This window comes from Lipotes vexillifer, unplaced genomic scaffold (genome assembly GCF_000442215.2).
Source record: "Lipotes vexillifer unplaced genomic scaffold, Lipotes_vexillifer_v1.1 scaffold587, whole genome shotgun sequence".
NCBI lineage: Eukaryota > Metazoa > Chordata > Mammalia > Artiodactyla > Lipotidae > Lipotes > Lipotes vexillifer.
Window position 1 is genome coordinate 739,266 of NW_006790779.1, and position 22,996 is coordinate 762,261.

Consider the following 22,996-nt stretch of genomic DNA (forward strand, 5'->3'; position numbering starts at 1 on the left):
ATGTTCTGCTCTCAATCTCCCTAAATAAAATTTCACTTTATTGTGTGTTTATTTAGGTGAGAAAATGAGAGCACTTAAGAATGTTTGTATTCAGCCATACACAGCCTCCTTATTCTGAGTTCCCCAAGGGCAAGCACCACATCTTTTTACTCCCTCTGCCCAGAATTCTCTAGGTCCCTAATACTAAAACAATAAAAGCATCAATGCAAGAGAGGCTGCAGTAGGTCCTTTAAGTGCAAGGTGTCAGGGGCTTAATCACTTAGTGCTTGATTACCAAATGCTTTCAGTGATTTTAGGTGTCTTCAAGGTCCTACTGTGAATATTTTCACAACCTATATTGTGTTTTATTACATCGAACAATTCCTGATCTCTGCTGTTCACACTTCCTTTGAGCCTTCACTTTTATCACACAAGAATTTTATATTAAATGTAATTCCAGTAAAATGATTTTTATCATACACTGTTTTTTACAGCCTTCCATAAAGGGATTTGAAGTACAAATTATTTTCCCTTTTATAAAACGCAAAAAAAAAAAGTATAGTTGACCTCATCTGTACAGTCATCTATAGAATAATCTTTGTTGGACTCCAGTAATGGTTTATTTAATATAATTAATAGAACTAGGCCATCCTTTCCTTTTTTTCCATCAAAGTTAAGTCGCTTTATGGATGAAAAGTGATGCCAAAAGGCTCTTTAAAAGTATCAATACCTAAACTACTTCTGGTTTTGCAAATTGAGCAAACATCTTTTTTGTTTATGTTCCTTGACACTTTTTTCTTAAGTGCTAGTGGACTTAGAAGTATTTGATGGTAATTATGGAAGAACTAACAAGAATGCAGAAGTATTTGATGGTAATTATGAAAGACCTAACAAGAATGGTGACATTAGGTTGTGTTCATGTTGCTTACAGTTACATGGTTGATGAGACCCCGTCCTTGACATGCCATAGCATTAAAAGGAGGCCCTTGGAAAGTACTTAAACGCTGGTTATCAATATTTTGAAATCACATTAGTGTAGGTATACAAGCTATTTCTCTTTTTTTTACTTGAAAAAAATATTAGTTTTATTTACCTTTCTGTGAATAGTCTATATCACAGCCCAGTGGAATTTTCTATAAATGATGAAGACATGTTATTTATCATTTAATTGCTTGAAAAAAATCAAGGTTAAAGCCTTGAGAGGAAATTTACCATCAAGTACATTCTCAGAGATTACTTCTTTTTTACTACATTTAAAATTTTATTTATTTATTTATTTATTTATGGCTGCATTGGGTCTTCGTTGCTGTGCGCGGGCTTCCTCTAGTTGCGGCGAGCGGGGGCTACTCTTCATTGCGGTGCGCGGGCTTCTCATTGCGGTGGCTTCTCTTGTTGCGGAGCACGGACTCTAGGCGCGCGGGCTTCAGTAGTTGTGCCTCGCGGGCTTTAGAGCGCAGGCTCAGTAGTGGTGGCGCACGGGCTTAGTTGCTCCGAGGCATGTGGGATCTTCCCGGACCAGTGTTCAAACCCGTGTCCCCTGCATTGGCAGGCGGATTCTTAACCACTGGACCACCAGGGAAGTCCCTCAGAGATTATTTCTTACTTTACCTTTGCTTTTCCTTTTTGAAAGCAATTTTATAATTGTAAGAGGTCTGAGGGAAAGGACAACTTGCATTCTGGGAGTTTTAAAAAGTTATGACAGGAAACTAAAATACAAGGCCTCTGTATTTGAAGAGAATTCACACCAATATGCTATTTGCCTTATAACTTTTGTTTTATTTACTCTTTAGAAGTATATTTATCGGACTCCCCTGGTGGTCCAGTGGTTAAGACTCCGAGCTTCCAGTGCAGGGGGTGTGGGTTTTATCCCTGATGGGGGAACTAAGATCCCACGTGCCGTGCCGTGCGGCCAAAGAATTAAAAAAAAAGAAATATCTTTATCTAACATTTAGTGAATTAAATGAAGAAATAAAGCATAACAGATTCGGATTAATGTAAAGGCTACATCATTTAACGTTTAACTAGTAAGTTTTAAACATAATTTGGGTTCCAAGTTCAGTATGGAAAGAGCATAAAAATTTCAGTAACAAAAATGCAAAATACACATCTTTGGGGTTGATAAATGTTTTATTTACTCAAATACATATTTTTCTTTCTCTCCTAAGTCTTTTTAAACTTTTAAAGACTTAAGTAGTTTGTAAAAAACACCCAAATCCCAATTCTGCTCCTCCCTCTGTATTTATTAAAGAATGTGAAAATTTCATTATTTATGAAACAATCACACAAGACATATTTCATAGACTCTTCTACTTTGAAACACGGATATAGAGAAAATATGCACTAAAAATTCGTGTTCATTGCAATGTGCAAAACCAGTTTCAAAACGTAACCCTTATTTTTTCCCGCCGTAAACTAATAAAATCAATTAGGTTCTCTGATTGAACGCTTATTTAGAAAAAAAATTAAACGGTTTGCTAGGTGCTCTAGGATAACCCTTCTCCCCCTCCTTTTCCCCACGCACCCATTTAGACTGGCAAGCCTATTTTCATTTTATTTCAAAGATTTTTTTTTTTTAAGCGAAGGCAGGGGACGGCGGGGGTTGCTAAATTTATCTTCTTCTCCAGCCACGGGGACGAAGAAAACACATTTACTGCGGGCGGGGGTCTGAGGGCCTGCAAACAACTCGAGCAGGCGCCTCGGCCAGGACTGGCGCGGAGAGGCGGTAGGTCTCCGGGGAGGGCCCGGGGGGCGGCCGCGGCCCACGGGAGATGGTGGGGGGCGGCCGGGCCGGGTGCGGGCCGCCTGCCTCTCCGCGGGGTCGGCGGACCACGGCCCCGCGCGGGCTTTACGGCCGAGGCGGCGGCAGCGGCGCGTGTGTAGCGGCGGCGGCGGCGGGCGGGAGCGCGGAGGAGGGGGAAAGAAGGGGGGCGCTGTCACGGAGACTCCGGCCGCCGGAGACCCCGCCGCAGCGAGGCCACTGGGCTCCGAGGTTGCAGGGCGTGAGCGCGCCGACCGGGGCACCAGGGAGACACACCGGGCGAAGGAGGGGGCCTATGTACCCTTCCGCATTTTCCTGGGTCTCTCTCCCGGGCGGTGACGTGACGTGCTGACGGCGGGCCCGTGCCGGGGAGCTGGGCCGCTTTTTGTCAGCTCCGAGCTCGGCCCCTCCTCCCTCCCTCCGCCCGCCCCACCAGCCGGAGCCCGGCCCAGTGCTCCAGAGAAAGGCCGGCCTGCAGCACCCGCCACCGTCGCCGACCGCCCGCACGCCCGTCCGGTGAGTTCCGGGCGCCGCCGCGGCCGCGGGGCCTAGCGCGCGCGCAGGGGCCTGGTCCCGGCCTGGTCGGCGGCCCGCGTGGCGCCCTTCCGCGCTAGGCCGGGCGGTGTGGCGCGCGGCGCCGAGCAGGCCCCAAGGAGGCCGCAGTTAGGCCCGGGGAGGAGCCCGGCTGCCCCGAGCGGCGGCGAAGCCGCGCTCCGCAAACGGGCGGGGGTTGGGGGAGGGTCGGCCGGTGGCCCGGGACGCGGCCGAGGGGCCCCGGGTCGGTGCCGTGGCCGGCCCGGGGCACTGCGCGGGGGCGAGGCCTGGCAAGGAGGCGAAGGCTGCAGGCGTGAGGTGAAGGCCGCAGGCCGGCCGGGCCGATTTTCGCTATGTAAATATCGATGAGGGGGGGGAGGGACGGGGGACAAGATGGCGGCGGCTCGGCGCCTGCTGCAGGGGACGATTGAGGGGGTTGCTGGGAGGGGGAGCCGCCATCTTGAAGGCGGCATCTGAAGAGAAAATTCCGCTACAGCCCGTAAGGGGGGGTCGGAGAGCGGGCGGCGGCGGTGGCGGCGGCTCCGGTGACGGGTCCCGGAGGGCCGGCACGGCAGCGTGTGCGCGCGGAGGGGGCGTGCTCGCTCCCCACTGCGGCCATTGCCCTCGCCGCCATGAAGTGCACTCGGGCTCTAGGCGCTCGGCGGCAGCGCCACCTTCCTGCCCTGCCTACCGCAGCACCCGTGACTAGCTGCTGCTTCCGCTGCATTTCAGCCGAGCTGCCGCAGGCGGCCTTCGTCGGCTTACAGGCGCTGGGGCCATCTCGTTACTCAGCGTCCCCGGCCCCGCGCCTTTCCCCCGCGCTTGTTACAGGTCACTTGAGGGTCCGCCCAGGCATGTGGACTCACCACGGCAAGTGGGACCCCAAGACATTTTATTTTTACCCCAGCAAAGTCCCACGTGAATTAGAGTGCTTTAGATGCGGTTGTTTTCCAACAGCCACTGCCTTTTCGAGTAAAGAAAGAAAGAAAGGAATAAAAATTTTTAAATGGATAGGAAAGAAGTTCTCTTTCATGTAGTAAGGGGAAAAGTGCAAATTGCACAGCACGGAAACGGAGAAATAAAAATTTTACGGAGTCGTTTGAATTTCATTAATTTGGAAACAACTTTCTAGAAAAGGTGCATTTAAGCTATTAGCGATCTGTTGGTAGTATTTACTTTTTTTCAGGAGTAAGAAAAGGGCAGAAGGTTTTATTTTCTTACTGAAGGACAACGTAATGTGATGCAGTATTTATTGTTCCTGTACCTGGTATGGTATTTAGTTTCTCTATTTGATTTGAAAAATTCTAAGGTGGAATTCCACTCCTTAAAGTAGTTTTGATTGCATACTACACTACTGTGAACTCGGTGCTAGGTGCTGCGAAAGATCAAAAGGTTCTTGTAATGCAGACGGTGGCTCCAAGAAGTTCGTTGTTCAGAGGCAGATGAGATGAGGTGAAATGCGCTGAAGTGCTGCCGGGAAGGTACAGCCAATTATTGGGGTTCCAGAGGAAAACGAGGTTAGGTGACATTTCGAGAAGGTTTACTGAAGGATGGGTAGGACTTTGTTAGACTGAGGTGGAGGTGGGGAAAGGGCATTTCAAGGGTGAAGCTTCTTCAGAAAACAGCAAGTATGTAATTTGGCTGGGGTAGATGGTGTAGGTAGGGGAGTGGTGGTTAAATAAGGTGGATGGAGCTTGCTTTCCAGGTGGAGGGGCTTTTACTCAATGGGGGAGGCCAGGGAGCCCTCAAGTAGAAGAGTGATGACGCACCTGAGCCCGGCTTTATAGTCACTTAGCCCTTCCATTGGCCTAGGAAGTTTCAAAGTTGAGAGATAGAGTAACAACCAGTGTTTAACTGCAGGAATGATTATCAAGAATGTTCAGAAGTTCAGACAATTTTGCTACTTTTTCAACAATCCATATCTAGTAGGCAGCTGCTCCTTTTTTCTGTTCTAATTTCTCACTCCAAGTAACTTTTTGCTCGAGTTATTATAATCTCTGTAGTAAACAAATGGGGAGGGGTTTCTAGCTTTTCATTTACCGTAGTTGAAAATTACAGGACGAGTGCTGTGGGTTACTTCACGAAAATGAGGAATGAGCCTGTAAGTATCCCCATGGTAATTTTTAAACAAGTCAGTTTTGTAAAGTAAAAAAGCGATGATTAAAAAGGCAGCAGCCTTCAGGTGGTCTTTTTGGAATCCCTGTTTTTCCATGTGGTAAGAGGAACCACCTTTTTGATTAAGAGGGTAATAACTAAGGCTGTTTACTAAGCTAAGCCTTCTCATGTTTTGATTAATATTTGAACTATTCTCGATGCACATTTTGGGAATGTGTTTCCTAGAATTTTATGATACGTAAATTTATAGGTAGCATAAGTATTCACCAGAAAGTTGTTTCAGTTTTTCTATTTTTCCTAAACTGCAACAGGTCAGAGCAGTGATTGCTCCATGAGGGGAAGGGAATGAACTGAATATTCTCGTTTATCTTAAAGGGCTATGGTTTAGAAAAGTTTGAGACACAGTGCGTTCTAGGAGGCTGACTAGAAGCAAGTTGCTAAAGCACTCTGTGGTCCTTGAGATGGTAAAGGTAAACGTAAACTTGAAAGAACCAGTTGCTTTATATCTTGACAGCTGGGAAAGACATAGAATTCTAAAAGAGAATCGTATTGCTGCACACGCAGTGCAGTGGCAGTACATGTTCCAGTACAGCAAGAGTGGATGATTAAGATTAAGAGTTGGACTTCAGTCGTATAGTTAAGAAGACAGGAGTGTAGGGTTTGGAAGGATTTCTGTCGGAAACAGTTAAAGTGCTTTTTGCCTGAAAGGGTGGTCTGGAAAACTGGTGGAACAACAACTGTCTTGGATAAATGAGGTGTTAGTTTTTAACTTGTGTATCTTTCAGATAGATGCAAGTTTCCTTTTTTAAAAACATGCTCACAATGCATTGAAGAAAAACTTTTTTCCACATTGCTTTTTGTAAATGCTTCCTCTCTCAACCTACCTGGGCTTGTATCGCCACTTATGACCTTGTTTGTACTATTTGTGTTTATGCACACTGGCAATTCCAAACTTTTTTTTTTTACTCTTAAACTCCTCAACCTGTCCTTGAAACCCCTCAGCCTCAGCAGAGATTACCTAATCTTTTACTGAAGTCAGAAAGATAGACAGCCATCTGATCTAAGCAATTGAATTTCCTTCCTTCCACTTCATGTTCTTCCTTTGTCTCTCCCTAGGCTGTCCTCCTGTTCTTCACTTGTGGGAAAAATTGGCCTCCTTCAGGCCCAGATGCTCTGCCTGTGGGATCCACTGGTCCCAAAGGATGGAGCTCTGTCAGTGTGATTCTGCCACTTGCATCATTGCCCTCTAACTCTGCTGATGCCTTTTCCTCTCCGTATAAACTTTCCTAGGTTTGCTCATCTTACAAAAACCTCAGCTGTCTTATCTCTCCTTTCACCAGTGTTTTCATTTCTTTTCATTCCACTTTTCCTAGATCCGCTGTTTCCCAAATTGGGAGACTTCTGCAGCATGTCAGCAGGTGTGTTATATAAAAGTGTTCTTTGTTTCAGAAACTCTATACTTTCTCTGCCTTCTGTTATGGGATTTTCCTCAAGGTCAGTTGTCTATCCTGTTCTCTTGAATCTTCTTGCATGGTTTTGTGCCCTTTACCATGCCCATCCTCTCTAGTTTCTCTAGCATTGCCTACCTCCTTTCAGATGTCTTACTGTCTCAACATGGCTGAAACCACATTTATCTGGAACATAGTAGATGCCCAGTACTATTTATTGGGAAAAAAACGTTTTTTTAAAACACAGAGCCCCTAAAACAGCTCCTGCTTATAGCTTTCTTTCTGTTTATGGCATCATCATTTTTCCAGGCTTATTCTTCTGTCTCACATAACAATGTAGGTATGTTTTAATTTAGCATTTAACCTTTTATATTTTAGCTGTGTATTTGTATTTTTGTTATCTTTTCTAAACTCTGGATGTAGAGACAGGTTCTCATTTATCCTTGTCCCCGAGCATTACCTGGTACATGGTAATGACAGTAATCTAAAAGCAATTCTCTCAATTTTGGGGTGCAGAGAATTTTGTGTAGTTGAATCGTTTTCAACTATTCAAGCATCTGCCTAGTCACTGTATCCTTTGAGCAAGGGGTGTGCGTAGTAAGGCATATGCCACATAAGCTGAGTAGACCCTGCCCCCAGCGCTTAAGCTTGGGGTTAATATGGCCAGTGTATACTTAGTCCTGTCAAATTAGTTTTCCAAAGAACTTTTAATAAAATCCAGGAATCTTGTAACTATATTTTACTCAAACGGAGGTAACATTTTAAGGAAGCTCCGTGGCCTTGAAGAATACAGCCATTAGGATTGAAAAAATATTTTAAATTATGAAATATTTCAGAATTACTGAAAAGCAGGTATCGCCCAGATTTAACAGATCTTAATATTTTATAACATATTTGCTTCATAACTTTTTGTGTATTTAAAGAAAGAAAACGTTACAGATTGAAGAGTGCCTCCCTATCCCATTCCTGTCTTTTCTTTGCCAGAAATAACCACTGTCCTAATATGTATGTACCACAAACAATGTCAAGTACTGCTTTATGTGTTTTAACTTTACATAAATGGTATCATACTGTGTTTATCATTTTATATATATATTTTTTAACTTAGCAATGTGTTTTTGAGATTTATTTATGTTGTATGTAGATCTAGCTTAGCGGTTCTCAAGAGTGTGCTCCAGGAATTCCCAGGGATCCCTGAGATTCTTCCAGCCTCATTCTTTTGTACACTGCACAAGTACTGTACAGAGCCTCCAAGAAATGTGATGTCATGATAGATTGAACACAGACGCAGTTATGGGAATCCAGCTGTCCTCTATTAAGCCTGTCCTTTAAGAGATTTGCAGAAATGTAAAACAGTGCTACTCCTTTCACAATTTTTTGTTTTGAAAAATAGTTATTTAAAAATGTTCATGTTTATATACAGTGGGTTTATTTTTTATGAATACTTTTAAGGTGTCTCAGATTTAATTTCTAATATAAACGTCTCTAGATAGAACCCACATAAACAAAAACTCTTTGAGGTCCTCAATTTTTGAGTGTAAAGAGGTCCTGAGTCCAAGAAGTTTGAAAACTACTGATCTGGTTCATTCATTTTACTTGTATTTTAATGTATAAATATACTGTGCTTTATTTATCTATTCTTAGGTAGGGGCCCTTAGGTTGTTAGCAGTTTTCTGCAATTTCAAACAATGTTGTTGTGAGCATCCTTATATGAGTTTCTTCTCTCTTGGGATTATAGAAGTAGAGTCGCTACATTCAAGAGTCTGTGCATTTGTCAACTTTACTGGGAATTGCCAAATGTCAAATTGTGTTCCATTCGACACGCCCATCAGCTGTGTATGAGCCTATTTCTCCAGACCACTGCCAAAAGATTAGACTTTGCAATTTTTTCCAATCTTTTAGGTATAAATGGTATCTCATTGCTGTTTTCCTTTTGCATTTCTTAGATTACTCGTGTTGTTGAGCCTTTTTTCCCACGTATTATTAGCCATTTGAGTTTTCTATGACTTGCTTGTGCCTATCCTTGGTCCATTTTTTATTGGACTGTTGCCTTTTTCTCATTGGTTTATATTCTGAATTCTAATGGCTTGTAGTTTTATACACTGAAAATACCATTTCCTAGTCTGTGGCTTATTCTTTAGCTTTGTTTGTGGAATATTTTTTTGTGTAGGACTTTTTAATGTGAAAGTAGTCAGTTTTCTCAGTTCTTTTTCATTTATGGTTTATGTTTTCTTGTATCTGCAAGAAATTCTTCTCCTGCCCCAAGGTCATAATGATACTGTGCTTTTTCATATTTAGGTCATTAATTCATCTGGAATTTTTTTCTCTATTGTGTGATATATGGATCTGATTTTATCTTTATTTATTTATTTTTTAAAGAAGATGTTGGGAGCCTCCCTGGTGGCTCAGTGGTTGAGAGTCCGCCTGCCGATGCAGGGGATACGGGTTTGTGCCCCGGTCCAGGAAGATCCCACATGCCGCGGAGCGGCTGGGCCCGTGAGCCATGGCCACTGAGCCTGCGTGTCTGGAGCCTGTGCTTCGCAACGGGAGAGGCCACAGCAGTGAGAGACCGCGTACCGAAAAAAAAAAAAAATAATAATAATGAAGATGTTGGGGGTAGGAGTTTATTAATTTATTATTATTATTTTTGCTGTGTTGGGTCTTCGTTTCTGTGCAAGGGCTTTCTCTAGTTGTGGCAAGCGGGGGCCACTCTTCATCGGGGTGCGCGGGTCTCTCACTGTCGTGGCCTCTCTTGTTGCAGAGCACAGGCTCCAGATGCGCAGGCTCGGTAGTTGTGGCTCATGGGCCTAGTTGCTCCGTGGCATGTGGGATCCTCAGAGACCGGGGCTCGAACCCGTGTCCCCTGCATTAGCAGAGAGATTCTCAACCACTGTGCCACCAGGAAAGCCCCCTGATTTTATCTTTTTAATATGAATTTTCCAAGTAGTTCAGCCTTTCTCCTCACTAATTTGTAATGCAACTTGTGAAGTTTATCGTATTCTCACATATATACATCTGTTTCTACTTTCTTCTGATTTCATGGGTCTCTTTGACTATATACCTATACCACTCTGATTTAACAATGATAGCTTTATAGTTAAATCTTAATAAGTGTTCTGTTTCTTCGGAGTTTTAAAGCTATTTTCCTTCCTTTGTTTATTTTTGGGTCAGTTTGTTGGTTTCTATGAAAAACTGTTGGATTTTTATTGTATTTGCATCAAATTTATAGAATAATATGTAGATACATATAGATGTATGCTAAGTAGTGGAGCTGGGGTCTGAATCTGGGCATATTCTACTGCTTTTCATAAAGCTCTTGCACAACTTTTGTTAGATTTTTTGCTAGAAAAAAATTTGTATAATTTTTGTTATTGTGAATAGGATTTTCTTTTAGATACTGTTTCTCTATTGATCATGTAACCTTGCTGAACTTCCGTATTACCATATTTCATAGATTCTGAAGTACATCCCGCCCCCATTTTAATATGACAGAGATTCATACAGATCTTCGTTTGATGGTGTCCTATAATCAGTGTTGTCGAGGTAGCAGTCATGATGTAGTTATTGTTTTTACATGCACATACTTGGTCAGGACTCTTCATTTTGTCATCACTTAAATGAGTATGTGCATTGTTGTGTTTTAATTTCACACCCAACAATACACCTGAAGGCAGAAGGAATTGTGAGGTGGGTGTCTTACTGGAAAGAAAATCACATAGATAATTATGGAGCATTTTAAGAAATGCTGCATTAGCAGCACTCTTGTTGGTAGAGAACAATATTGTTAGGAAAGATTGAATAGCTTTGAGTAGAAAAGCATTCCATAGTAGCACCCTGAATGTGAAGTTTTAGGAGTACTCTACCAATTTCTTTCTTTTCTTTTTCTTTTTTTTTTTTTTTTTGCGGGCCTCTCACTGTTGTGGCCTCTCCCGTTGTGGAGCACAGGCTCCGGACGCGCAGGCTCAGCGGCCATGGCTCACGGGCCTAGCCGCTCTGCAGCATGTCTCACACTGGATTTTTACAAGCTGGTGAACACTGACAAATTATTTCCCCCACAGAACTATAACCACATGTTCGCAGACAGTATAAATATATGGTTGAGCTAATGTTAATACACATCACCATTTTATCAATTACATAATAAAACAAATTGTCAAATATCCAAATATTAAGTTACACAGCTCAAAAGGCATATAAAATATTAAATGTCTGCTCAGTTCATTAGCAGAAACCTTTTTTTTTTTTTTTCGAAGAGAGGTTGGGAATCACACTTCAAACAAAAATAAAATGGTAAACAACTTAAGATAAGTTTGAAAAAAAATTACAAGAATTTCAGAAATTTTATGATTAAGAATTGTTTTAGCTACAATAACAAAGTATTTTCACCTTTTAAAAAATATTTACTAAATTAAAGCACATATTCTACATGTTCTGCACAAGACAAAGGCAACATTTTACTAAAAATATTTAATAGCCCCCTCCCATTCTTTTTTCAGGCCCTCCCTGTAGGTTGTACCCCAAAGTGCAAACATTGAAATTAACTGTAAGGCTTTTTTGTCTGGAGACATTAAAGACATGTGCTTCTTTTACAATGTAGATTTTCAAAATGGAGGTCTTCTATAACAGCACAAAATAAGATTTATAGAAAGACATTAAATAATCACTGTAAGACTTGGTTAATTAAAAAAAACCAAAATGAGCAAATCTGATGTATACTGGTATGAATGTGGAAGACCTAAACATATTGTGAGCAAATAACATTATAGGCCCTACTTTCTATGTTTGAAATGATGGAAAGAATAAACCACATAAGGTCCAGAGTATTCTTAGTTCCTGGGATTTTAGTTCTATGTGATACTAAAAGTATATAAGTATTGTGCTGGGTATTTCGGCACCTAGTCTTTCTAAATTTCTTATATATTGATAAGATTCTGGCGTGGAAACAGATTTAAAGACATGACTCAATACTGCATGATTTCAGAAAAGGTCAATTGGTACAAATGATAATAAGCACATTTTAAATGCTGAACAGCAAGAATCCTTTGCTAAGTGTCCAAGGAGGTTGATCATAACCCAGACATAGAAGTTGCAATTCTGCCAGGCTTGTGGCTTGGTAAAACTGCTCTTCGACACTCCTATGGAAGCTTCATCAGACTTCACGAAGCCATCGTGCTGGCTAACACGTACAACAAATTCCGTCCTGTCTAGGTTCCACTTCCAAGTAATGGCATCAGGCACCCCAGTTTTATTGAAAGCAACAGTTGTTCCTATGACCATTGGAGTTTTTGAAGCACAGCCGCATTTTAGGACGATACTTCTCCAAATACAAAAGTTGCTTGCTGTTGAAAGCTCCACACTGCTTTTGTCTTATCAACTGTACTGCATCTTCATATTTCATTCCACCTTCAATTAATCCTAGGGCGACAAGCACTGGACCTCTCCCAAGGCCTGCAACACAATGAACGGCAATACAACAACCAGGGTCTTCATGGAAGTTAATTTTCACGAGACTTAACCAATCATCAACAGTCTGGTTAAATGGTGGTGCGCCATCATCAAAAGGCCAATCCAGAACATGGATGCCTTCTTTCTCCACAAGAGTAGTGTCATAAGTTGCTTCACATATTCTTGCTGTTGTGGTAACTCCGTACTTCTTAAGTTCCTCTATAAATTTGTTTAAGGTCGCATTGGTTGGATTAAGAAATCTCGTGTTCTTATAAGTGACTTCCACAGGAGCTGGACGGTTCATTCGAGCCATGTTAATTTAGTTAAAAAACACTCGATAGGTTTATGAAAGAATTTAAAAACTTGAATACAGGAATGATGCAAAGAAACTGAGTCTACTTCAATATACTCCACTTGAAATTCTCAGTGCTTTTGAGTATGAAGTTGAGAGTAATGGGAAATGAAATGAACCTCCTAACAAGAAGCAGCAGTTCTTCAGTTCAGTGATACTGAGGCAAAAGAAAGGAAGTGCACTGAGCTTTACCCCATCCAGCTCAGAACTCTTGTAAAAAATGCTCTGTGGATTTCAGTTCAACACTTCTGTGTCCAGGTTAACCACTCTTATGGGGGCTTCTTGGTAGAGTAGTAATGAATTTCTACAGTTCATTTGTCTGCACGGAAGTTGTGCTGTGCCTGGCAGTAATCTCCACTGCCCTTCAGAAACTCCATAAATGTATGACCAAGAACACCACAGAACTGAGGAATATGTCTACTCATCGAAGATTGTGGCCTAATCATACAGCCGGTCCTGAGGTGGCCGTGGTGGCAGGGCCAGGGCGGCGGCTTCGCGGGCGGCCGTGGGGTCACCGGACTCCCAATTTCTTTTGCTTCTATTTTTTCTTCTATATATCCACAGGATATGATGAAAATATGTCTAAATAAGTCTAAAAGAATTGATAAATCTAAAATGAAATTTCTAGATAATAAAGTATAGCATCAGTTTAACTGGCAGGATATTTTTCTTAGATGTAGGTAAAACAAGGATGCATCTTAAAATTGGCAGTATTTTTAGATTCAGTGAAATGTGGGAGTAATAACAGATTATTACAGTTTATAATTCTTGTATTTTCTAAATAGGTGTGTGTGAGTAAAGATGTTTTATTTCTTCTTTTCCATTCCTTTTTGCCTCCTCTTTTTTGTTTGTTTTCTTTTTCTTCTACTTCATTGACTAATGCCTCTGGCACAGAGTTGCATGAAAGCATTGATAACAGGCATCACTGTCCACGTGCTTTAATGGAGTGCTTATAATATTTTACCATTAAGTATGATATTTTCGTTTTTCTTTTTTTTGGAGGGAGGAGATATTTATTAGTTTATGTTCTCTTTCACTTACCATTTTAGAGTTTTCGTTGGTTTTTTTAATGTTTTTGCAGCATCTATTCGTGTGATGAATTGTATTCATAGATTTTGTATTTTAAACTGTCTTTGGAGTCCCTGGATATTTGCATCCTTTTGCTATTGCCATGTACTTTTTTCTTTTTATGCTAACTTCTTAAGATGTGTTGTGGAATAATTCTTCTCCTTGGAAACAAGTTGTATTTCATAGATATGATCTGTTTCTGGAAACTTATAAGTCATCTGTGAAACTGTCTTTGCCTGGTGTCTTTTTTGTGAGTTATTTTTTGATTAATAGTTTGTTTAATGGTGATAAGTGTTTTTGGCTTTTCTTAAGTTATTGTTACTTATACAAAATGAACAGTATTCTAGAAAAATATAAAAATTCAAATATATTGGTATAAAATATAGGCTTCTCTAATGACTTTAAAATGTCTAATTTCATTAATTTGTTCCTTTTTTTTCTGATGAGTACTGCCAATAACTTGCCTATATTAAGGCTTTTCAAATAGTTCTTTTTATTGACCATTTCTGTTTCTGCTCTGTATGGTTAATATTTCTTTCTATTTTATTTGCATTTATTCTGACATTTAAAAAATTTAAGTTGGAAGTTTAGCTCATTAGTTTTAACATGTTTATTGGAGCATAATTGCTTTACAATGGTGTGTTAGTTTCTGCTGTATAACAAAGTGAATCAGCTATACATATACATATATCCCCATATCTCTTTCCTCTTGCATCTCCCTCCCTCCCACCCTCCCTATCCCACCCCTCTAGGTGGTCACAAAGCACCGAGCTGATCTCCCTGTGCTTTGCGGCTGCTTCCCACTAGCTATCGCTTTTACATTTGGTAGTGTATATATGTCCATGCCACTCTCACTTTGTCCCAGCTTACCCTTCCCCCTCCCTGTGTCCTCAAGTCCATTCTCTACGTCTGCGTCTTTATTCCTGTCCTGCCCTTAGGTTCTTCAGAACCATTTTTTTTCTTTTTAGATTCCATATATATGTGTTAGCATGCGGTATTTGTTTTTCTCTTTCTGACTTCACTCTGTATGACAGACTCTAGGTCCATCCACCTCACTACAAATAACTCAATTTCATTTCTTTTTATGGCTGGGTGATATTCCATTGTATATATGTGCCCCATCTTTTTTATCCATTCATCTGTCAGTGGACACTTAGGTTGCTTCTGTGTCCTGGCTGTTGTAAATAGTTTAGCTCATTAGTTTTTAATCTCTACTCTTACATGCTTTTAAAACTATAAAATTTCCTCTGAACTGTAACTGGTATTATGAATTTTATGTGAATTGATTTTTTATTATTTAGTTCTAAATATATTGTGGTTTTTATAATTTTCCTATTGTCCATTGAATTATTGAGACTTTTCAAATTTAAGGAAATTTTTTTTGGGGGTGTTATTACCTCAGTGACATTTATTTCTAATTTTACTACATTATAGTTGGGAGACATTGATTAATAATTTGTATTTCTCTGTACTAACAACAAACAACGTGAAAATAAAATTTAAAAGCCAGTACACTTGATTGATTGTTTTATATTTTGTTTTAAAAGCTAGTAGTACAATTTATGGTAAGATCAGTGAACATCCAGTACGTTGAAATAAACCCAACAAAGCTTACTAAGACCTTTAGTGAAAGCATTACTGAGAGAAATGAAAGAACTCATAAATGGGGAGAGATACGATGTTCATGGATAAGAATTATGTGTTATAAACATGTCAATTTTCAACGAAGTCCCAATCAAAACCCCAACAGGCTTTGCTTTTTTTTTTTTTTTAAAGAAGAGCACCTTTATTTATTGGACATTTATTCTGTGCCAGTCCTGATGCTATATTCTTGACATATCTAACTCGTTTCATGCTTCTGACTGCCTTACGTGGGAACTACTATTCTTTTTTTTTTTTTTTTTTTTTTTTTAAATAAACCAGTTCTCAGATTTATATGGAAATGCAAAGGGCCTGGAATAGCAAAGGCAGTCTTGAAAAAAAAAGTTGGAAAACTTACACTACCATATATTAAAAGCTTATTATAAAGATGCAGTGATTAAAATAGTGGGTGCAAGGCCAGATTGATCAATGCAACAGAATAGTGTCTGAGAGTAGACCTACATATATAAGGTCAATTGATTTACAACAAAAGTGTGTTGGGATTTTGATTGAATGTAGAGGTTAATTAAGAGAGAATTAATACTACTGATCCAATATATTCAAGAGCAAGATTGATTTCTCTGTATACTTGTATTAAAAAAATCCCACTTAGAGTTTTCAGTTACTCTTACTAATGGTATTTTACATTTTTAAGTGTTACATAAGAAAGCTTTTGTCTTTAAAATAAAAAGCTTTTGCCATCAAGTATATTAATTTTAAACCAGCACATTTTATGAATTCATTCTGATATTAAGATTTTAGTTGATTCTCTTGAATTTCCTGGATAAGTCATATATAAATAAATATAATTTCTTTCAAATAATAATTATATCTTGTATTTCATTATCTTATCTAATTGCATTGCCTATCAGTTCAGTTCCCATACAATCTTAAATAATAATAGTGTTAGTGGGCATCCTTGTCTTAAGTTTGACTTTAAAAGAAATACTTTCAGTGTTTCACCTTAGTTTTAATACATGTCTTTTTGTTATCAAGTGATACTGATATCATTCTCCTATTTAAAAATACATGTAACATGAACTAGTTTAAGATTTGCATGTGTATTTTTTAAACCAGCTTTACTGAGAGGAAGTTGTTACAAAATTCACCCTTCAAAAGTGTACAATTCAGTGGGATTTTTTTCGGTAGTTTCAGAGTTGTGCTACCATCACCAGTAATTTTAGAACATTTTTATCCCCCCAGAAGGAAACCCTGTACCCAATTAGCAATCACCTCCCACCCTTAGCCCCTGACAGTCTACCTTCTGTCTGTATGGATTTGCCTATTCTTCATGTTTCATATTAATGGAATCCTGTAATATGTGGCTTTTTTTTTTTTTTTTTTTTTCCTTGCGTTATGCGGGCCTCTCACTGTTGTGGCCTCTCCCATTTGCGGAGCACAGGCTCCGGACGCGCAGGCTCAGTGGCCATGGCTCACGGGCCCAGCCGCTCCGCGGCATGTGGGATCTTCCCGAAACGGGGCACGAACCCGCGTCTCCTGCATCGGCAGGCGGACTCTCAAGCACTGCGCCACCAGGGAAGCCCTAATATGTGGCTTTTTGCATCTGCCTTCTTAGCATAAGGTTTTCAAGGGTCATCTATGTGATAGCATGTACCAAGGTTTCATTCCTACTTATTGTATTTTTTGTAACTGTTAAAAAAAAATGTCTTTCTCTTCCAGTTTGACTAGTTTAAGTAAAAAAAATAGATGTTGAATCTCAACTTTTCAGCATCTGTTGAGGCACATCAGGATTTTCCTTTTTTGACCTGTTAATTCGGGCCATTATTTGGTTCCATCCTTGAATTCTAGAATAACCATACTTTGTCAAGGTGTCTGTGTGTGTATGCGCATGCACGTGTGTGCGCGCATGTGTCTATATATGTTATATGATGGATCACATTTGCAAAAACTTGACTTTGGATTCATAATTAACCATGTTTGTAGTTTGGTTACATTATTTTTGTTAGGTTTTTTTAAAAACGGTAAATTAGTTTTTTTATTTTAAGTTTTGAATTTTATTTTGTTTTTCTACAGCACGTTCTTATTACTTATCTGTTTTATACATATTAGTGTATATATGTCAATCCCAATCTCCCAATTTATCCCACCACTACTACCACCCCCCTGCCACTTTCCCCGCTTGGTGTCCATACGTTTGTTCTCTACATCTGTGTGTCTATTTCTGCCCTGCAAACCGGTTCATCTGTACCATTTTTCTAGGTTCCACATATATGTGTTAATAAACGATATTTGTTTTTCTCTTTCTGACTTCACTCTGTATGAGAGTCTCTAGATCCATCCACGTTTCTACAAATGACCCAATTTCGTTTCTTTTTATGGCTGGATAATTTTCCATTGTATATATGTACCACATCTTTATCCATTCGTCTGTCGATGGGCATTTAGGTTGCTTCCATGACCTGGCTATTGTAAATAGTGCTGCAGTGAACATTGGGGTGCATGTGTCTTTTCGAACTATGGTTTTCTCTGGGTATATGCCCAGTAGTGGGATTGCTGGGTCATATGGTAATTCTATTTTTAGTTTTTTAAGGAACCTCCATACTGTTCTCCATAGTGGCTGTATCAATTTACATTCCCACCAACAGTGCAAGAGGGTTCCCTTTTCTCCACACCCTCTCCAGCATTTGTTGTTTGTAGATTTTCTGATGATGCCCATTCTACTTGGTGTGAGATGATACCTCATTGTAATTTTGATTTGCATTTCTCTAGTAATTAGTGATGTTGAGCAGCTTTTCATGTGCTTCTTGGCCACCTGTATGTCTTCTTTGGAGAAATGTCTGTTTAGGTCTTCTGCCCATTTTTGGATTGGGTTGTTTGTTTTTTTAATATTGAGCTGCATGAGCTGTTTATATATTTTGGAGATTAATCCTTTGTCCGTTGATTCATTTGCAAATATTTTCTCCCATTCTGAGGGTTGTCTTTTCGTCTTGTTTGTAGTTTCCTTTGCTTTGCAGAAGCTTTAAAGTTTCATTAGGTCCCATTTGTTTATTTTTATTTCCATTACTGTAGGAGGTGGATCAAAAAAGATCTTGCTGTGATTTATGTCAAAGAGTGTTCTTCCTGTGTTTTCCTCTAAGAGTTTTACAGTGTCCGGTCTTTACATTTAGGTCTCTAATCCATTTGGAGTTTTTGTGTATGGTGTTAGGGAGTGGTCGAATTTCATTCTTTTACACGTAGCTGTCCGGTTTTCCCAGCTCCACTTATTGAAGAGACTGTCTTTTCTCCATTGTATATCTTTGCCTCCTTTGTCATAGATTAGTTAACCATAGGTGCGTGGGTTTATCTCTGGGCTTTCTATCCTGTTCCATTGATCTGTTTTTGTGCCAGTACAATAATGTCTTGATTACTGTAGCTTTGTAGTATAGTCTGAAGTCACAAGTCTGACTCCTCCAGCTCCGTTTTTTTCCCTCAAGACTGCTTTGGCTATTTGGGGTCTTTTGTGTCTCCATGCAGATTTTAAGATTTTTTGTTCTAGTTCTGTTAAAAAATGCCATTGGTAATTTGATAGGGATTGCATTGAATCTGTAGATTGATTTGGGTAGTATAGTCATTTTCACAAGATTGATTCTTCCAATCCAAGAACATGGTATATCTCTCCATCTGTTTGTATCATCTTTAATTTCATTCATGAATGTCTTATAGTTTTCTGCATACAGGTCTTTTGTCTCCCTAGGTAGGTTTATTCCTAGGTATTTTATTCTTTTTGTTGCAATGGTGAATAGGATTGTTTCCTTAATTTCTCTTTCTGGTCTTTTGTTGTTAGTGTGTAGGATTGCAAGATTTCTGTGCATTTATTTTGTATCCTGCAACTTTACCAAATTCATTGATTAGCTCTAGTAGTTTTCTGGTAGCATTTTTAGGATTTGCTATGTATTGTATCATGTCATCTGCAAACACTGACAGTTTTACTTTTTCTTTCCAAATATGTATTCCTTTTTCTTCTCTGATTGCCGTGGCTAGGACTTCCAAAAATATGTTGAATAATAGTGGCGAGAGTGGACATCCTTGTCTTGTTCCTGATCTTAGAGGAAATGCTTTCAGTTTTTCACCAGTGGGAATGATGTTTGCTGTGGGTTTGTCGTATATGGCCTTTATTATGTTAAGGTAGGTTCCTTCTGTGCCCACTTTCTGGAGAGTTTTTATCATAAATGGGTGTTGAATTTTTTCAGAAGCTTTTTCTGCATCTATTGAGATGATCATATGGTTTTTCCTTTTCAATTTGTTAATATTGGTATATCACATTGATAGATTTGCGTATATTGAAGAATCCTTGCATCCCTCGGATAAATCCCACTTGATCATGGTGTATGATCCTTCTAATGTGTTGTTGGATTCTGTTTGCTATTATTTTGTTGAAGATTTTTGCATCTATATTCATGAGTAATATTGGTCTGTAATTTTCTTTTTTTGTAGTATTTTTGGTTTTGGTATCAGGGTGATGGTGGCCTCATAGAATGAGTTTGGGAGTGTTCCTTCCTCTGCAATTTTTTGGAAGAGTTTGAGAAGGATGGGTGTTAGCTCTCCTCTAAATATTTGATAGAACTCACCTGTGAAGCCATCTGGTCCTGAACTTTTGTTTGTTGGAAGATTTTTAATCACAGTTTCAATTTCATTACTTGTGATTGGTCTGTTCATATTTTCGATTTCTTCGTGGTTCAGTCTTGGACGGTTATATCTTTCTAAGAATTTGTCCATTTCTTGCACGTTGTCCATTTTATTGGCATAGAGTTGCTTGTAGTAGTCTCTTAGGATGCTTTGTATTTCTGCAGCGTCTGTTGTAACTTCTCCTTTTTCATTTCTAATTTTATTGATTTGAGTCCTCTCCCTCTTTTTCTTTTTGAGTCTGGCTAAAGGTTTATCAATGTTGTTTATCTTCTCAAAGAACAAACTTTTAGTTTTATTGATCTTTGCTATTGTTTTCTTTGTTTCTATTTCACTTATTTCTGTTCTGATCTTTATGGTTTCTTCTAGTAATTTTGGGTTTTGTTTTTTCTTTGTCTAGTTCCTTTAGGTGTAAGGTTAGATTGTGTAGTTGAGATTTTTCTTGTTTCTTGAGGTAGACTTTTATTGCTATAAACTTCCCTCTTAGAACTGCTTTTGCTGCCTCCCATAGGTTTTGGATCATTGTGTTTTCAAATAATGGTAAATTCGTTTTGTAAAAAGAATTGAGGAGGCTTTCCTCCTGTGTTCAGCTAGCTTTGGGAAAAGCCTAGAGCGTTTTGAAAGGGTAACAGACATCTTTCTCCCCCCACCATTTTATGGTGATTGGGTTCTCTATCTCTTATTGAGTTAACGCTTGTAAATTAACATTTCTCTTCAGTGTGCTAGCATAGAATTATAGACTGTTTTCTTACAAGTTTTTTACTTTTCCTGTATCTATGTGTTTTTTTCTTTATTTCAAATTATGTATGTTTGTGCTTCCCCCCAGTTTCCTCCTCTCTTTTAGATTATTATCTAGTAGTAGTTTCCTCTCTCCCCAAATCCCTGAAAAAAGCAGGCATGGATTTTGGTGGGGCGGGGGGGTGGGGAGTGCAATGTAAATTAGCTGATTCCCTGGCTTTGCTCCAGAGAATGATCATGGAATTAATGCCGCTGATACTCTACCTGGCGCTGATACTCAGTGGAGCATGCCCATTGTTGGTCATGTGAGAAATAGGTGAGGAGGGGAGGGGGCATTAGATGAAGGTAGTCAAAAGGTACAAACTTCCTGTTATAAATAAATACTAGAGATGTAATGTGCAGTATGATGAAGGTAATTAACACTGCTCTATGTTATATATAAAAGTTGTTAAGAGTAAATCTTGAGAGTTCTCATTACAAGGAAAAGAATTTTTTCTCTGTTTCTTTAATGTTGTATCTATATGAGATGATGGATATTCAGTAAACCTATTATGGTAATCATTTCATGGTGTATGTAAGTTAAATCATTGTGTTATACATCTTACACTTACAGAATATGGAATGTCAGTTATATCTCAGTAAAACTGGAAAAAAAAAAGATGAGCAAACAGAGAAAGAAAAAAAGAAGCAGGTCTGCAGGTGTATTGCAACCCAGCCCTTTCATTGTCCAGCCTGTTCTTTTTTGTTTGTTTTATGATTAAAGGATTTATTAAGTTGTAGGTACAAAACATACTGCTAATTGTATTAGCAGAGGATCAGTGTAAAAATGCTCCATAACTTTGCAAATGTCAGTTTAAAAATTTTGTTACAGTTGTTGAAAGGCCTGATATTATATTCTTGCCAGTATTTAAAATGTACAGAGAACATTGTTAGTGTCAGCATTGAGTTTACAGAGCCTAACAGACCCAAAGTGATGTATTTAGGAAGAGCAATAATAGGAAGCATGTGTGTTCATGTAGGTGAGGGAAAGCGTAGGGTATTAGGTTACTATTTTGGTGCATATATATAGAATCTAAAAAAAAAAAAGATTCTGACGAACCTAGGGGCAGGTCAGGAATAAAGACCCAGACGTAGAGAATGGACTCGAGGACACGGAGAGGGGGGAAGGGTAAGCTGGGACAAAGTGAGAGAGTAGCATTGACATATATACATTACCAAATGTAAAATAGCTAGCTAGCTGGAAGCAGCTGCATCGCACAGGGAGATCAGCTCAGTGCTGTGTGACCACTTAGAGGGGTTGGATAAGGAGGGTGGGAGGGAGTACAAGAGGGAGGGGATATGGGGATATTTGTATACATATAGCTGATTCAGTTTTATACAGCAGAAACTAACACGACATTGTAAAGCAATTATACTCCCATAAAGATGTTAAAAAAAAAAGGTCACTGTGTTGGTCAACTGGCAAAACAGTGATTTTAAGAAGTTTCAGAGTTTAAAAAGTTTTAAAATAGTTTAAAAAACTGTAAAGCTGCAGTACATGTTTTTTACAACTGGTTATTAGAAAACTAAGGAAAGCCGTCATTAGCTTGAATAAAGTAACATGAAAGTGAAACTGCTTTAGTTTAGGGGGAAAAACCCCCCAAATTTCCAATGCATTATCAGAAAGATTTTCTAATACAAGGAGACACGTTGCTCATTAAGGAGGAGTTCGATAAGAAAAGCACTTTTTTTTGGCTGCACTGCACAGCATGCGGGATCTTGGTTCCCTGGCCAGGGATCGAACCTGTGCCCCCCTGCAGTGGAAGCGCAGTCTTAAACACTGGACCGCCAGGGAAGTCCCCTGAAAAGCTCTTAACTAAATTAACAACTGTGGGAATGACCAATTCAGAGATGAAGTAAATGCCTGATTTTGGGAAGGATGGCAGGTGCAAGGAAAAGATTTTAAAAAGTTTCTGATAATACCAACAATTCTTCATGTACTGCATTTGACAGAAATTAACCTTTTTTATTTTTAAAAAAATAAATTTATTTATTTATTTTGGGCTGCGTTGGGTCTTCGTTGCTGTGCGCGGGCTTTCTCTAGTTGTGGTGAGCGGGGCTTCTCATTGCGGTGTCTTCTCTTGTTGCGGAGCACGGGCTCTAGGCGCGCGGACTCAGTGGTTGTGGCTCATGGGCTCTAGAGCGCAGGCTCAGTATTTGTGGTGGATGGGCTTAGTTGCTCCACAGAATGTGGGATCTTCCCGGACCAGGGCTCGAACCCGTGTCCCCTGCACTGTCAAGTGGATTCCTAACCAC

The 22,996-nt window shown here is 39.6% G+C and overlaps 1 protein-coding gene and 1 pseudogene across 2 annotated transcripts in view; one reads left to right on the forward strand and one right to left on the reverse strand.

Annotated features, from left to right (window-relative positions):
* The first annotated feature begins 2,863 nt into the window (after nt 1–2,863).
* The window catches only part of ZFX (zinc finger protein X-linked), a 55,378-nt gene continuing 35,245 nt past the window's right edge, over nt 2,864–22,996 (forward strand). Inside the window, exon 1 of one of the 2 annotated variants that reach the window (XM_007463968.1) lies at nt 2,864–3,253. The gene's annotated coding sequence lies outside the window, so the exon portion shown is untranslated. The remainder of the gene's footprint in view (nt 3,254–22,996) is intronic. The other variant, XM_007463969.1, reaches the window with a different exon arrangement.
* LOC103074532 (protein tyrosine phosphatase type IVA 1 pseudogene) lies at nt 12,080–12,592 on the reverse strand (annotated as a pseudogene).